The sequence below is a fragment of the Chinchilla lanigera genome, unplaced genomic scaffold, assembly GCF_000276665.1.
Source record: "Chinchilla lanigera isolate Chin_1 unplaced genomic scaffold, ChiLan1.0 scaffold00032, whole genome shotgun sequence".
Taxonomy (NCBI): Eukaryota; Metazoa; Chordata; class Mammalia; order Rodentia; family Chinchillidae; genus Chinchilla; species Chinchilla lanigera.
The window spans coordinates 9,534,900-9,549,265 of record NW_004955433.1 but is presented as its reverse complement, the minus strand read 5'-3'; the positions used below and the strand labels follow the sequence as shown (position 1 = coordinate 9,549,265).

General features: G+C 39.3%; 1 long non-coding RNA gene across 1 annotated transcript; it reads right to left on the bottom strand.

Annotated features, from left to right (window-relative positions):
• Window positions 1-11,261: 11,261 nt before the first annotated feature.
• LOC106148933 lies at window positions 11,262-12,478 on the bottom strand. Its single transcript, XR_001234718.1, has 3 exons — window positions 12,281-12,478; window positions 11,803-11,961; window positions 11,262-11,368 (listed from the first exon to the last, which is right to left on the bottom strand). It is a non-coding gene; the product is annotated as an uncharacterized LOC106148933 (long non-coding RNA).
• Window positions 12,479-14,366: the final 1,888 nt, after the last annotated feature.

The following is a 14,366-nucleotide window of genomic DNA, read 5'->3' as shown; positions in this document are numbered from 1 at the left end:
TCTCTCTCTCTCTTTCTCTGTCTCTGTCTGTCTCTCTCTCCCTTCCCCCTTCCCAGATGTCATTATGTGAACACCTTTCCTCCACCACACCCTTACACCATGAAGTTTGTGCCTGGCCACACACCTAAAAGCAGTGAACCAGCCAACCACGGACTGCAACCAGGAACCAACATAAACCTTTCACTTTTTAAATCATTATTCTTGATTGTTTTGTAAAAGCAGCTGAAACCTAACACATCACAGATGAAAAACTCCTAGTTTCAAGTCTATTGGTCTACAGCACTATCTATAAAAATGGTGTGAATTTCCAAAAGTTAGGGTGAAAATTAAAAGCTAAGGTGCAAGACTTGGCAATAGAGTGGGAATGTGGAGGGAATCCAAGATGGCAGCTTGGCTGTAGAGGGTAAGAGGTTCACAGGGAAAAACACAATAAGAAATAAATTTTAATCTCAGTGATTTACCAACCAAATGTCTATGTTGTATTCAGGAAATCCTTGCTATGGGCTTTGGGCTGACTAGGACTAGAATTTATCCTAGATCTTGCTGTCACCTTGGCATAAATGGCTTTCAAGGTCACTGTGAAAAGAGAAGAGGAGGTGCTCCAGTGGTGGTTTTTCGTTCTACGTCATGAGTCATCCCAGTCCCAAGACGACAACTTAGGAAATGGGGATGCAGGAAAGCACAGGAAACTGCCTCAGTCACACCCCACTTTGGCATGGAGAACACAGTGAACGTGTTTCTGCACCCAAAGACAATCCTGCAGAGGTTTGTTGCAAGCTAGAGTTTTAGAAAAACGTAACAGTTTTCACCTAGAAGAATCAATCGGCAAACCTAATGCACAAAAATGTGCCCAATGAGAAGGGACTTGCCTTATCAGATGCTGAAATGCATTAACAATCACAGTAATTTAAGGGAGACATTCAAAGGAATGAAAGAGAAAGCTCTGAAACATAAATCCTAGGGAATGATGAAAAGCAGCCTCATAGGTCACCGGCACTGCTCACTCTTTATTCCTTTCCCAAAATTATCTACAGGTGGATTAGAGGGTTGAATGGAAAACTAAATACATATTTCAAAAACCTATCTTCAGATCAGTTAAATAATCACCTACATTTTCTTTCTTTCCTAAACACCAAAGGTAGGGAATTAAATTATTTCAAAATGGGCACTGAATTCTGGAACACAAAAACAATGGAAGAAACCATGAAAGAACAAGATTAATACAGCTAAGAATTTTTAAATAATTTTGTCAGTAACCAATACAAATACAATTGAAAAGCAAGCAAACAAGCTAAAATGATTATGTAAATAAATGCCAAAAGGATAATCACTTTGATTTAAAGAACTCTTACTAAGGAAAAATGGCACTTTTCAGTGACAAGAAAAGCCAAGAATGAAAATGGTACACACACAAAAATATATTTTTGCCTGCTATATATTCAGATCCTTTACTGTGTTGAGAGTCAATGTTCCATAGGCATTTGTGCCAATGAGCTATATCCTCAGCTCTTGAAATCTTTTGGCAAACTAAAAGAATTATCACAATATAATTTTCAATAGTAACCCAGAATAAAAAAAAAAAAAAACTTTTCCTAGATAAGATACAACTGACTTCACTTTTAAAAATATTCATAATAAAAATACATATCTAGAAAAAATGAATTAAATGCTAGAATATTATTTTCTCTAAGTAACTTTTGCTTATTTTACTTTTTCAACATTATGTAGTTTTTAATAGAAGGTTACCAACATACATAGAAAAGTTGTAGATTTGTATTCTAAGGGCATTCAGAGGAAGGGCACCTACTCTGGAAATGTGGTCTTCAAGTCTTTGGAAGAAATTTAAATCTGGCCAAACACAAAATCATTAGAAGCCTTGGTTCTCTCCCCTAAACCCAAATCCATCATGCGGGATTTGGTGAAGTGCTCTGCAGAGAAAAGCATGTCGAGCTGTAAGTCATAGATTAATTTCTGGGCTAGTCATTACCATGACAGCTCACCAATGCGTTTTATAGCAAGAGGATGTTGAAATTCAACACACCAGCTGAAACATTATCAGCAAGGAGAGGACAGAAAAATTGGCTCCACTTTGTTTGTCTTACGGAAGAAAATTTGTCATTTTGGTCAGGTAGAAATTAGCCCTTCATCATGGGCAGTTAACTTGCAAGAATATCTTGTTCTGCCTCTGCTTTATCCACTCTGCTTTAATGATGCCCCAGTGGTCTCCATCTAGTCTTCCTCTGATTCCAGGCTGTAAGCCAAGACTGAGAAGGCAAATATGACATACTGTGAACATTACCTACCTGATGCCCACCTTCCTTTCTTCTTGGTAGCACACCTGATTTTGTTTGGGCTCCAGCTCTAGGGAATGGTTGTTCCCTATCCTTATGGGTATCTCACTCCTCTTTAGCAAATACTTTCTTTTGCTGCCTTCCTTGCAGCTTGAAGTGGACCAATATATGAAGTCTTAACTTTTCCAGCAAAGCTTTCTTTTTAAGGCAGAGAAATGAAGGCTTATCAGAGTCAAGCCTTTTGCCTTGGCTTCACTCAGCCACTTGAAGTCAACTATGATGCCTGGAGCCGCAGGAACCATCTTGAAACTACATGAGAATGTGCAAGAGAATTCCAGAGAGGTCTGCCCCAGACCCTGACATTGTTTAGCTGTCAGATTAGCTCTGGTGGGCCTGTTTATAAATTGTCTGAGGTACTAAGCCTCTGATGGCTGGCTTTGCTATTACTTGCAGCAAAATGCTTATTAATTGGATATGAGACTTCAGTAATAGCCTTGATTTGCTCATGATCTTGTTTTTACCTCCCCAAATATGGGATTTGCGGCTATTTGTGGTCAGTATAATTGAATTTGCTAAACGTTCTGTGTGTATGTGTTCTTGCAAACTATTTACATGGTGAATGAAAGGGGTCATGCCAACCAATGGCCACCTATGAGACTAGGTCCTTCTCAGCTAAATCTTTCTAACTCAGTGGTGCTTGGTCCTCTATCATTCTTCTTTTCCTGTTCCTTACCACTTCACTTCACTTCATTTATCTGGTTCCAATGTTTTAATTTCTCTCCCTGGTTCTGCTGTCTGGAGAACTACCCTATTTAAAACATCTCTTCGTGTTGCTTACAAATATTTGTTCCATTTTCTTAACTCATTGGTTCTTACTGCTCAGAGCTGGAAAAGTTGACAAATTCAAGGAAAGTTCATTCTTACCTAAAACATAGCTTTGGGTATCTTATGAGCTTCTTAATGTGAGGTTACCTTAACCCATGAATCAGTCTAATAGTGGACTTATTGGACAGGTATTTTGAAATAAGGTAAATTTCTGCTATTCGCATAGGTGGCTGTTCTTTCCATCAGTGTGTAAGTCCCATGTGAATCATGCCAACAGAGTTCTGTGTACTCCAGAATTCACACAGAATCTGAACTCAAGTATATGGATGAAAGTACTTTTAAAACAATGATCCATCTAAAGATTTTAGTAAAGTATACAAAGTTAACCCTCACTCCACTTACTAACGAAAACAAACTATACTCAATATTTTCATTTGCTGACCAGTGTAGGTAGGCAGCCCTGGCCACGCGTAGTTCCATGCTCAGACATTGGCAAGGATGGAATGGAAGCATATTGCATACCAGGATTGAGGGCCTATTTGTCTTTCTTCTAAGAATTTACTCTCATTCTGAGGAAGTCCTTTTCCCTCTCTGATCCTTTGCATCGTGTGATGTACAATGATGAACTGGATCATATGATTTTAGAATATATTCTTACTGGAAGTTTCAAGATTTTGTTTAGATTTTTCTGCACAGGAACATAGGCAAACAGAAATCAGTGTTCTTCTTCTGACAGAATCTACCTTTCGTCTGTACATCTGAAAACTAGTAATATTTGAATTGTTGACATTTGTTGAACCTTTCCTATGTGCCAGGTACTACATGAAACAGCGTCTGTGTATTATCTCCTTTAATCCTTCAGGTAAGCACTCACTCTCCCATTTTTGTAAATATGGAAATACATTAAAAAAAAGAGAGAAGAAAAAGCTTAGATTACAAATCTCAACCTCTTAACCATCACACATTCCTGCAGCCATTAGGAATTTAGCACAGCTCAAATAGTATTTAAAATAATATGGGAGCTTAATTGTAGAAAAGAGAGTCGAAGTTCTTTCTGCCTGAAATTAAACATGCATTTCAATAAAGTGTTGTGCTCTGTGTGTTTCTCCCTTGAGAAAATGGCACCTTCTTAATAGAAGGGCAGTGAAAAGAATAATCAGTTGTATTTAATCATAGGAATCACATGAGACTTTTTATGATTGTGCATTGTTGTCATTCAATTCCATAAACATTCTTTTGTTGCAAAGACTGTAGCACCTACTCTGAAGGTATTGTTAATCAGCTGAGTAAAAACACTTACCCTCTGCAAGCTATGGTTTTGCTTTGAAATCTCTGTAATTAACACATTCGCATTTCAGGCACTGGGTATTATTGAGTTCAAAGAAACAAAGATGTATTTCATTTTTTCTCCTACCCATGATTCATCATTCCACTCCTCCCGCCCACAGATGTCTAAATTTCAGTTTTCCATGAAGCTACAAAGCATAAACTGGCATCTACACTTTGAGTCAGAGGACACAAGTGTTAAACTGTAATACCGCCAACAGTTTGGTGTCAGCCCTCTTAACCTGCCTTCCGGTGTAGGCGTCATTAACAATGCTCTTTGCCCTTGGGCACTAAAAGGAAAAGACTCCAGTAACCCTACACCAGCAGCTCCATTTAAGTAAGTATCTGATGCATAGCTCTCTTTCCAGGCTATCCGGAGAAGGGAGTGAAAACACTTGCTTCTGTTTCCCTGCCTGCCAAGCTGGTTCACACTCCTTGGGAACAGCTCACTTTTCCTGAAACTCAGGCTCTGACCCCTCCTTAGCATTTTCACACCCACCATTCACGCTTGCTGGCCCAAACATCATCCCATCAGCTGAAAGTGTACACAGGAAGACACAGAAGGGGAAATAGCGTTCCTTACTGAAATATCATTAACTTTCTAGATGCATCTACCCTAATTTGAGTATCACCCACAGCAATCCCTAGATAATTTTTCACCCATATTTCCATTATGTGTTCAACTAAATATATGAAGTACCCAAATATTCACTAAGGATTTGGTTAAAGAGCTATAACTATTAAGTGTATTAAAACTGCCTTCAGCAATCAACTTGAGTTTGACCAGTAGGTGCAGCTAATTAGAGGGAATAGTCCAGACAAATGGAAGTCCCTGCAGAGAGAGATAACTCAAACCGTTCCTTATTTTATAATGAACATTGTAAGAAATGATTTCTTCATGATGGAAGATGGGGCTGCTCAAGGCAGGTGGGAATCCCAGAGATTTCCTCTCAGATTTTGCAAAGGGAATATTTTCAGCAGGCATATTCTCAATAGGTTAAAATTCTCTGAGGGCCAAGTGATCCAACTCTTCCAAGCCAACAATTTTTCAACTCCAGATTAAAAGTGATATTTTAAAAGTGGCACCAAAAAAAAATGGAGAAAAAAATTGCTGCTATTGAGAGAGTCTAAAGTCTCCTCTCCGTGTTCATAAATGAGTCCTGTGTACAATCTCGTGCTCGTATATAACTGACCTGAGCTCACTGCCAGGAAATATCTGGGGCCAGTGTTCAACAGGAAATGGGCCCATCTTGCCTGTGGCTCTGCTGGCTCTCCATAGCACACAGTGCATTTTTGTCCTGGGGCAGAGACAGTGAAGTGCACCTTATTCACTGGCTGCGAGTTGACTTTGGATGCTGTGTCACACTCTAAGCTTTTGCTAGGAACAGGCTGCGCTGAGCTTCTCTGCATCCGCCAGGGCTCCACATAATTTGCAGCAGACAGCAATTCCATCCCCAGCCATGTATACCTTTTTGGGGGATCTGGTTAGGAGCAGGGATCCTTCCTAAACAACCACAGATAAGTCTCTGAGATCCCTGTCTAAATTTTTTAAGTTTCAAGTTACTTTTATTGAATAAAAGTTCTAACTCAATCTGGGTGTAGGTTAATTGATGTCTTATCCTGGGAGGTAGCTCCACCATCCCTCTGTGATGCCCTTTATAAGTAAGTCTTTAAGGCTACTCTAAATTGTATGTCTCACTGTCTCACTAAGCAGAGAGGTAGGGATGGATATTAAATATGAATGTCCACTGGACACTTCTTGCCACACTAGGAAAATGCTGTGAATCTCAGTACTGACCTGCCTCCGACAAGCTGTATCCATTTCTGACCCTCACTGCCTACTCTATATATCCTGACCTCTTGATTAACTTTAAAGAAACTGCATGATCCAGTCTCAAACTACTTAATCCATGCTATGTCCCCAGTGAATACTTGTGCTAAACCTACTACTGTTCTGCACTTCTTTTTCAGAATATAATCTGCCAAAGCAAGTACATCTTCTACATTTCTTAATATCCTAACATTGTTTTAACTGTTTCTCTCTATTTCTTTGACCTTTGCCTTCAAATGACTTCAGGCTCATATCCACTGATAATTATGTTTTCTTGCATGCTGAATGATTGCCAAGTACAACGGTGGTCACTGTGCAAATAATATATTACTTTTATAATGTTCAGTGAAGATAAATATTTTTATCTTTGCTGCCACAAACAGGAAACTGAGGCTCAGAGAGCACAGCAGATGCTCAGATGCATTGCCAAGAACTGCCCCAATATTCAGGACCCAGGCACCTATTGTCCCTGTTGCTGAGGACACTGACTGCTAATAGCTCACACTTTATTCCGTCCCCAGGAACTGGAAGAGGGGGATCCTACATCTTATGATGCATTAGTACAGGGATACATAAGATTCCCCCCCACACTGCCTTGTCTAATTTGGGACATTTTTAAAGGAGCATCCCAGCTCCATAGTGTCCCCTGAATCAGCCAAGGTCACTGGCTTAACAATTGAGGCTCCACTTTGCTATCTAGCTGTCCTATTTTACTCCTCCTCACAGACACTTCTCTGGAGAACATGCCTGATAAAATCTCCCACACACAAATCTCAGTCTTGGAGTCCATTTCCTGGGGAAAGCAACTTAAAAAGGGAATAAGGAATGTGAGAAGGGTGGAGATGGGATATGAACACAGCTCGACCTGTTTCAAGGACTTTGCTCATTGATCTTGAGTGTTCTCTTACCCAGCCAAATCTCACTCAGTTTTCCCTTATCAAATGGGCACATTTTGTTTGTTTTCCATAGCTTTAAAAGCAATGATCAATAATTTAGAAATCAGTAGATATTGCTAAAATTACAGATTTCCAATTTCTTCTGAAAAAAAAATCAAAATAGCCCATCATTCTGGGTCCACAGTGTCGCATGAGCATGGCAGTAACTGTAGGGTGGTCTCTTCACACACTACAATTTACTGCTGCCTGTACAATCCCCAAACAAGTCATGGCCCATGACAGCCATGGGACAGTTGCCATTTATCATATTTCTAGTCTGCTTTTACTTCCTTTAATGGAGAAATAGTTTCTATATTCGGGTCTCCACCCCAAAGATGAAAAAAATAAAAGATAGATCTACAAGAGCAGTAAAAACATCAAGAGAAAGAAATATGGCAAAGCTTTTGGGGGTGGGAGGTAAGGAATGAAACTGAATCCTACCTTTTTAATGAATAACAGAATGAATCAGTTGCAAAAATACATCCTATATCAGTCATTTCCCTATTTTATGTGATCTTCCTGGTACATGTGGAAATTAAAGTCTGGGACTCCTAGTCTAAGAACAGGATCAAAGAGTGACATTATTAGTCAGATGCTGTTTGTGGTCTAGCAGAAAAAGCCCCAGATTCAGAGTGCAGGGAGAAGAATGGAGGGGAAGGGAAATGTTTAGTTCTGTTTCTGGCAGGATATTATCCTAAAGGAGAACAAATTCCCCAAACCACCCAACTTCAGAGTCTTGTGTAAAATGAGTGTTGCACTAGGTAATCTGGAAGGTTCCGTCCAGCTATAAAATGCTGTGATCTGTGATTTGTCTGATTATTGCTACAAATGATTATGTTTTCCAGAGTCATAAACACATGAGGGCACGGATCGTGACAGATATTTCTCTTTAGCTCTCACAGTGTAAAATGGAAGATAAGCACCGTATGCATATTGATTAAATGACTGCTCTCCAGAGCTCAGTTAGGATGTTGTTCACAACGAGGAAAACCTAATACAGACCACAAGCTCCACCTAACAAGGAGCGAGAAACCAAACAGATATGTTAGAAGTGGTGGGAGCTGCAGGCGCCCTGCAAGGAAAGTAACCACAGTTAGCAAGTGGAAACTGCTGTAACTACTCCAAGGGGGAAGAGTCAAAATGAGTTTTCTCCAGAAGCATAGTTTCTCTTGAACAGAAAGAGTCCTTTGGAAATAGTCTGGAGGGAATTGAAACTCACTACTCTGGAAAATTGATTCATTAGGATGGGAGAAAATCATAGCTTTAGGTTTATGATCTCCCTCCCACTCTCTGCCCCAGAAGCATTATTGAAAAATGTCTGAGATTGACAGGAATCACACAGTTTGATTAAACCCTCATTCTCTCTTCTATTTCTCGCAGTTTTCTTGACATAATTGTTTTAAAAGGTTTTCTGTGAAGTATTTCTTCAACCTGGTTGCCTTCTGGGTCCAGTCCTAAGTTATACATCTGCTTTTGTGCTGTTTTCCTCAGAAACTCCAGGTACCTAAAGGCCTGGGTCAGTAACTTCCCTGAAGCCTGGAGGAAGTATGGGAAAGCACCATATGCTGCCATGCCATGGTCCGCCATCTTGCTGCCTCCCATCTTCTTGGTGCTTCTTCCTGATCTTCCTGCTTTTTGCTGCTCCTCTTTGGAGGAACAGAACTTCTAAGCTAGTCTGACTAAAATTCCTGGGTTTTTAAAGTTCTACCAAGCAAATTTTCCCCTTCCTGCTACACTTGTCTTCCAAAGTATCCCAAGCACAACAACTTTTGTTTTTTCTGTCTAGTACTTATATTTTTTCTTAGTGTAGAATACTAAATCTGAACCTAATGTTTAGTGCTTATGTGATTTAACTCTTTTGTTCCATAAGGAAACTGAAGTCTACCATAAATTAATTTCCTCTAAAATTCCTCAGTATAAGTCAACTACTTCAATCAGTATTCAACAAGAAAAATATTTCTTTGTTCCATCTAGAGAACTAGTGATTTTCTTTATATCTTGAATCATATTTATTCTATGTGTTGGTGACACAAAAAATTTCCCAGATAATTTTGACCTTAACTTTAATATCAGACTCTAGTGTCCAGTATTTTCTGTTACTATAATGAAATACCTAGGACAGGGTATTTTTTGAAGAGGTTTATTTAACTAGTATTCTGGAGGCTTAAGGGCAGGTCATTGTCATTAACTCACTGTAGTGAAGACCTTACGGTGGGAATGTGCAGGTGAGAAACAAATCACTCTGCAAGCCAGGAAGTCAGAGAGAGCAAAGGGGAGTTAGGCTTGCTTTTTTGTAATAGCTCTCTCACAAGAACTAAATCAGGGTCCTATGAGAACTATCCTTATCTCTCCCAAGGGCCCCCAGTGACCGAATGACGTCCCACTAGATGCCACCACTTAGAGATCCCGGTACCTCTTAACATGCCACATAGGGATCAAGTTTCCAACACGTGCCCTTCTTTGGGAAACACACTTGAACCATATCTAAATCATAGCACTCACATAATCTGGAATCTCACTGTATATAATAAAAGTTATGTAAGAACACACTAATGTGGTGACCAGTACACCCAGTGTCCAGCAAGTAGAAAGCCAAGAAGATTGACATATTATGGAAAATTCCCAGGACTATAGGAACTTTAAGAAGGAGAGATCATGAGGGTTTCTGTGGGTTGGAAGGTGGGAATTGTGGTGGCCACTTTGGGCAGTGGCTACCTTGCATGGCCAGCCAAGGCTTTCGATTTTTTCTGGCGAGTTGTGGACCATGTCACTGCTAAGGACTGAGAGATAAACTGAACCTGTTACTTTTTTACTTTTACTGAACCTGTTATTTTTCACTTTTTGTTTGCAAAAGGCTAGTACTGGAGGTCAAGAAGATATAAGAGGCTCTCCCAATGATCCATGGGAGAGATGAACTCAGAGCAGTGGCTGGAGGGGAAGAGGATGGGCACATGTTTCAGGATAGAATCAGCAAGACCTGAGAAACAATTAGGCAAAACCAAACAACAAAACATAGAGTAGTCACAATGTCAGTGTTCTAAGAGTCGTTTACTTGATAATTATTGTTCAAAGCATTCAAGCTTGAGTACAATTTTTATATTTAGACAGCAAGTCCAAGTAATAATCCCGTGCTTTCTGTTCCAAATGCTAAAATAGACTTTGGCCAAATTTAAACACAAATTAATAGATGGTGCTTCTATTAATTCTTTAGTCTTCAATTTAATCACACATAAAATTTTCTAAGGGTTTTAAAATCCAAGAGTCATTAAGGTCTGGAGCCTTTTAGAGAGTTAATTTTACTGCTGTTTCCTCTTGTTCAAAGGCTAATTTTAAACATAGTCTTTTGCTATGTTGTATGCTAGCAATAATGCCATGAAAATACATAGACCAATAGCTTAAGAATAAAAGAACCCCAGAGGGAACAATAAAGTAGGTTCTGACTTTGCTAAATACTAGTCAGTGCTATTGACTAACTGAGGAATAGACAGACATTTCAAATTCAGAGGTCCATAACATCCAGAGCAATAGCAAATGAAGAGGAAAAGTTTAGGTACATGTATATTATGTGTCTATGTGATGTGGATCTAGGAAAATGAAAAGCCTATGTGCTGTCTACAAAAGCAGTTCCAACCCATCTCTAGTCTTTTGTTAAAGGCAAGACTGTTAGTCCAAAGTTACCAAATAGAGGGGCCAGGGATATAGCTCAATGTCATAGCGTCTGCCTGGCAAGCATGAGGTTGTGAGTTTGATTCCTGGTACAAAAAAAAAAAAAAAGTTACCATGTATTTCAGGGTTTTATTTAAGGATAAGCAAATAATTGATTAATTTTTTTAAAACTCTAGGGCCAAGTAAGCCACGTCTTTGAGACCTACTCAATCCATTTCTAAATCCTTTCTGCTATTCATTATGTGTTCCAGGGAGCTACAGCATCAGCATGGCCTGGGGACCTGCTAGAAATGCAGAATCTGAAGCTCCAAACTACATTTACTATCTTAGTTCATTTTCTGTCACTATAACAAAATACCCAAGGCTCAGTAACTTATAAACAGGCAAAGTTTATTTAGCTCAATGCTGGAGACTGAAATTACAGACAGTATGGAGCAGGGTCTGGTGAGTTCTTGCTGGTAAGATCTGCTGGCAACAGTACATGGTGGCAGATGCTGTCACAAAGCGGGAGTGCATGAGAAAGAAAGAGATCACATGGAATCAGGCAGAAAGCCAGAGTGCAGGGAAGGGCCAGTCTTGCTGTTTTATAACAACCCTTTCGCTAGAATTAAGAATAATTCCTTCAAGGGGAGTTGTGCCCAATAACCCAAACCCTCTTGCATTAGGTTCCACATCATGAAGGTTTCACCCTCTCTCAAAAATTTTCACCCTGAACTTCCTGAATATTACCCGTTCAGGGCCGCATACAAACCATATCCAAATCCGTATCACTTGTTTGAGCAGAATCTACAGTTTTTAAGTTCCTAGTGATTAGTATCAACATTAAATTTTGAGAAGTAATGCCTTGAACAGCCTCATGCACAGGGACTAGATCACAGTTTCTCCCTCTCTATGCAGAGAAGTTACACAAAAAACAGTGTTCTGTTACCAAAGCAAAGCGAGCACTGATGGCTTTTTGGAGAAGAGGGAGGTAGGCTCCAAGGCTACAGGATCCTCCTTGAGTTCACTACACCGGGGATCCACAGATGTCTTCAGAAGTCCTTGGGTCCCTGGGAGGGTGCCAGGCATGTCTTGTGCAGTGCTATAACTATGTAGAGACCAGAAAGCACTTGCTTCAGATACAAAATTTAAGCAAGTACCAAAATACTCAGTAATTAAGATCCATAATACTTCAGTGATATACTTTTCACTATGAAAATAATACAAACAAAAAAATTTCCACAATGAGTAGAATATCAAAATTTTCAACTGATTTCATCTTACTTCCAGTTCTGTCTGTTTATGCCAATTTAAATATTTCTATAATCCATTGCCTCTTGTTATTCATAGTGGTCCCTCATAAGCCCCTGCACAAGAAGTTTATATTCAAATCTATAAACATATATTCAACAAAAAATGCTTTTCACCTTAGAAGAATACTCCATTCCTTCTCCAGGAGGGCTCCATAAGCTTCAACCAACTAAGCTAAAGGACGATGAAATGCATTTACTGCTGTCATCTCTGGTTCAGTAAGAACGCAACTGCTGCCCACCGCTTGTCCCCATGATCTGATATAGGTTTCTGAACACAAACCAAGAGTTTGGAGCTACAATTAAGGAATGAAACGTTCTTTTATTCTGCTTTGGAATTCCAGTACCTTTAGGGGAGATCAGTTGGAAATGATGAATTGGTTTAGAACAAATAGTTTCATGTGTCTATTTCACACGACAATTTCCCTTTTAAGACCAGAACCTGGAAGTACCACAGGGCACAGGAAAGACACTGGGTTGGAAATAAATGAATCACCATTAGGCGTGTTTCAGTTCCTGTCTGGGGAGTAACAGCTGCAGATACCAAGAAAATACTAGCTTTGCTTGCCAACTTTGTGGAGGCTGGAACTCGGAAGGCAGAAATGACAAAATGTTCCCTGAACTGCAGCTCTGGGGAAGGAACTCCTTGATATTCCCATGGTGCTTGTCCCTCAATAGCTCATTTATGTAGAGCATCTTCTAGGTTCTTTAATTCTTAATTGGCTTTGTGGGGAAGCACAGGAGGTCTCCGAATAAGCCAGACAAGTCTTGGAATTTAACAGATCTGATAGCAGAGACTATCTAGACTTTTATGAGCTGAGTGATAGTATCTAAGGATGCAACACCTTAAGCCTCCATTTCCTTATCTTTGCAAGACTGTGTGAGATCATGCCTTTTAGTATATGCTTCCACAGGGAACCCGAGATATGAGAGGAAGAGGCAGCCATCTTTCTCAACCTACTTGCAAGATTCTGAAAGACAGAGCCCCTCTATTTTATCCCTGGTACTTACCAATAACTTGCTTTTGCATAGTGTACATAAGGAGTCTAAGAACTTTACCTTAAAGTTTACCAAGGTAAACTTTACCTTTACCTTGTGTCCTCACGACATTTTAATGAGCTAGAAAGGACAAGAATTTTTATCACTGCTTTTGAACCAGGAGGTTGGAGCAGCTGGTAAAGACAGGGCTTCAGGTTGAGTCTAATAATATTTCCACTACTTTCTTTGTCCTCTCTGTTTTGTAAACAGTGGGGACTCTATAAATATTTCTTGATTATACAATTTCAGCAGCCCAAATGAAAAGTTCAAAATACAGATGTTCTTAGCCCCTATGAGAAAAGTACGCTGTGCTGCTTCTTTATCTGATGACAGATTATTAAAATGCTTAGGAAGAAAGCAGTTGCCTTTCTACTACAATCTTTGAATCTCTACAACACCAGAAACTAGGATTTATATTCTGGCTGATCCATTTAGAAATGATAGATGGCTATTAGATGGTTGCATATATTATATGTTTGTCCATGTTTTCATGAATAAAAGAAAATAGAGAATGGCCTTACCTTATTGCTAAAATTGAGCCCAGAGCACATGGCGTACTACAGCCACCACTACTGGAGTCCCTTAGGGGCAGAAGGTGTGCCCTAAATTAGCCAAGTTTGCCTCTCTTCTGCCTGGGCAGTCAGAGCTTTGTGAGTTCATCTTTCATGAACACTTTAGAAAGACTGAAGCCATTCTATGGGTCAGTGCTGAATTTAAGGAACTACATATCAACTTGAATCAGACTGATTACAACTCCTCTGAACCTAATTGGCAAAACCTAACTGCATTCATGTTTTATTAAAAGCAACTTTCATTACACAGGCGGTGCTGTCAGAAAAATAAATTACATCTGTAAGTACTTAGGTATAAAATTTTGCAGATAACTTCCAGTCGTCCGTAATTTATATTAGAAACTGTTTTTCCAATACATGCTAAAACTTTGTTCATCAGTATTAAACACACTTTACCTACCACTCTTGGAATATTTATAGGACTTGTAATATAGCCTTTTTTTTCTTCTTTAGAGATTTAGTAAACTGTTTTCTGCCAACTTTCATTTTGGCAGCTTCCCTCAGCTCTTTGGAAATAGATTGGTTTGCATTTTATATTCTGCTGCTTACCATTTTCCCTTTTAGAATAGATTCCAATCAATTTTTAAAAATCA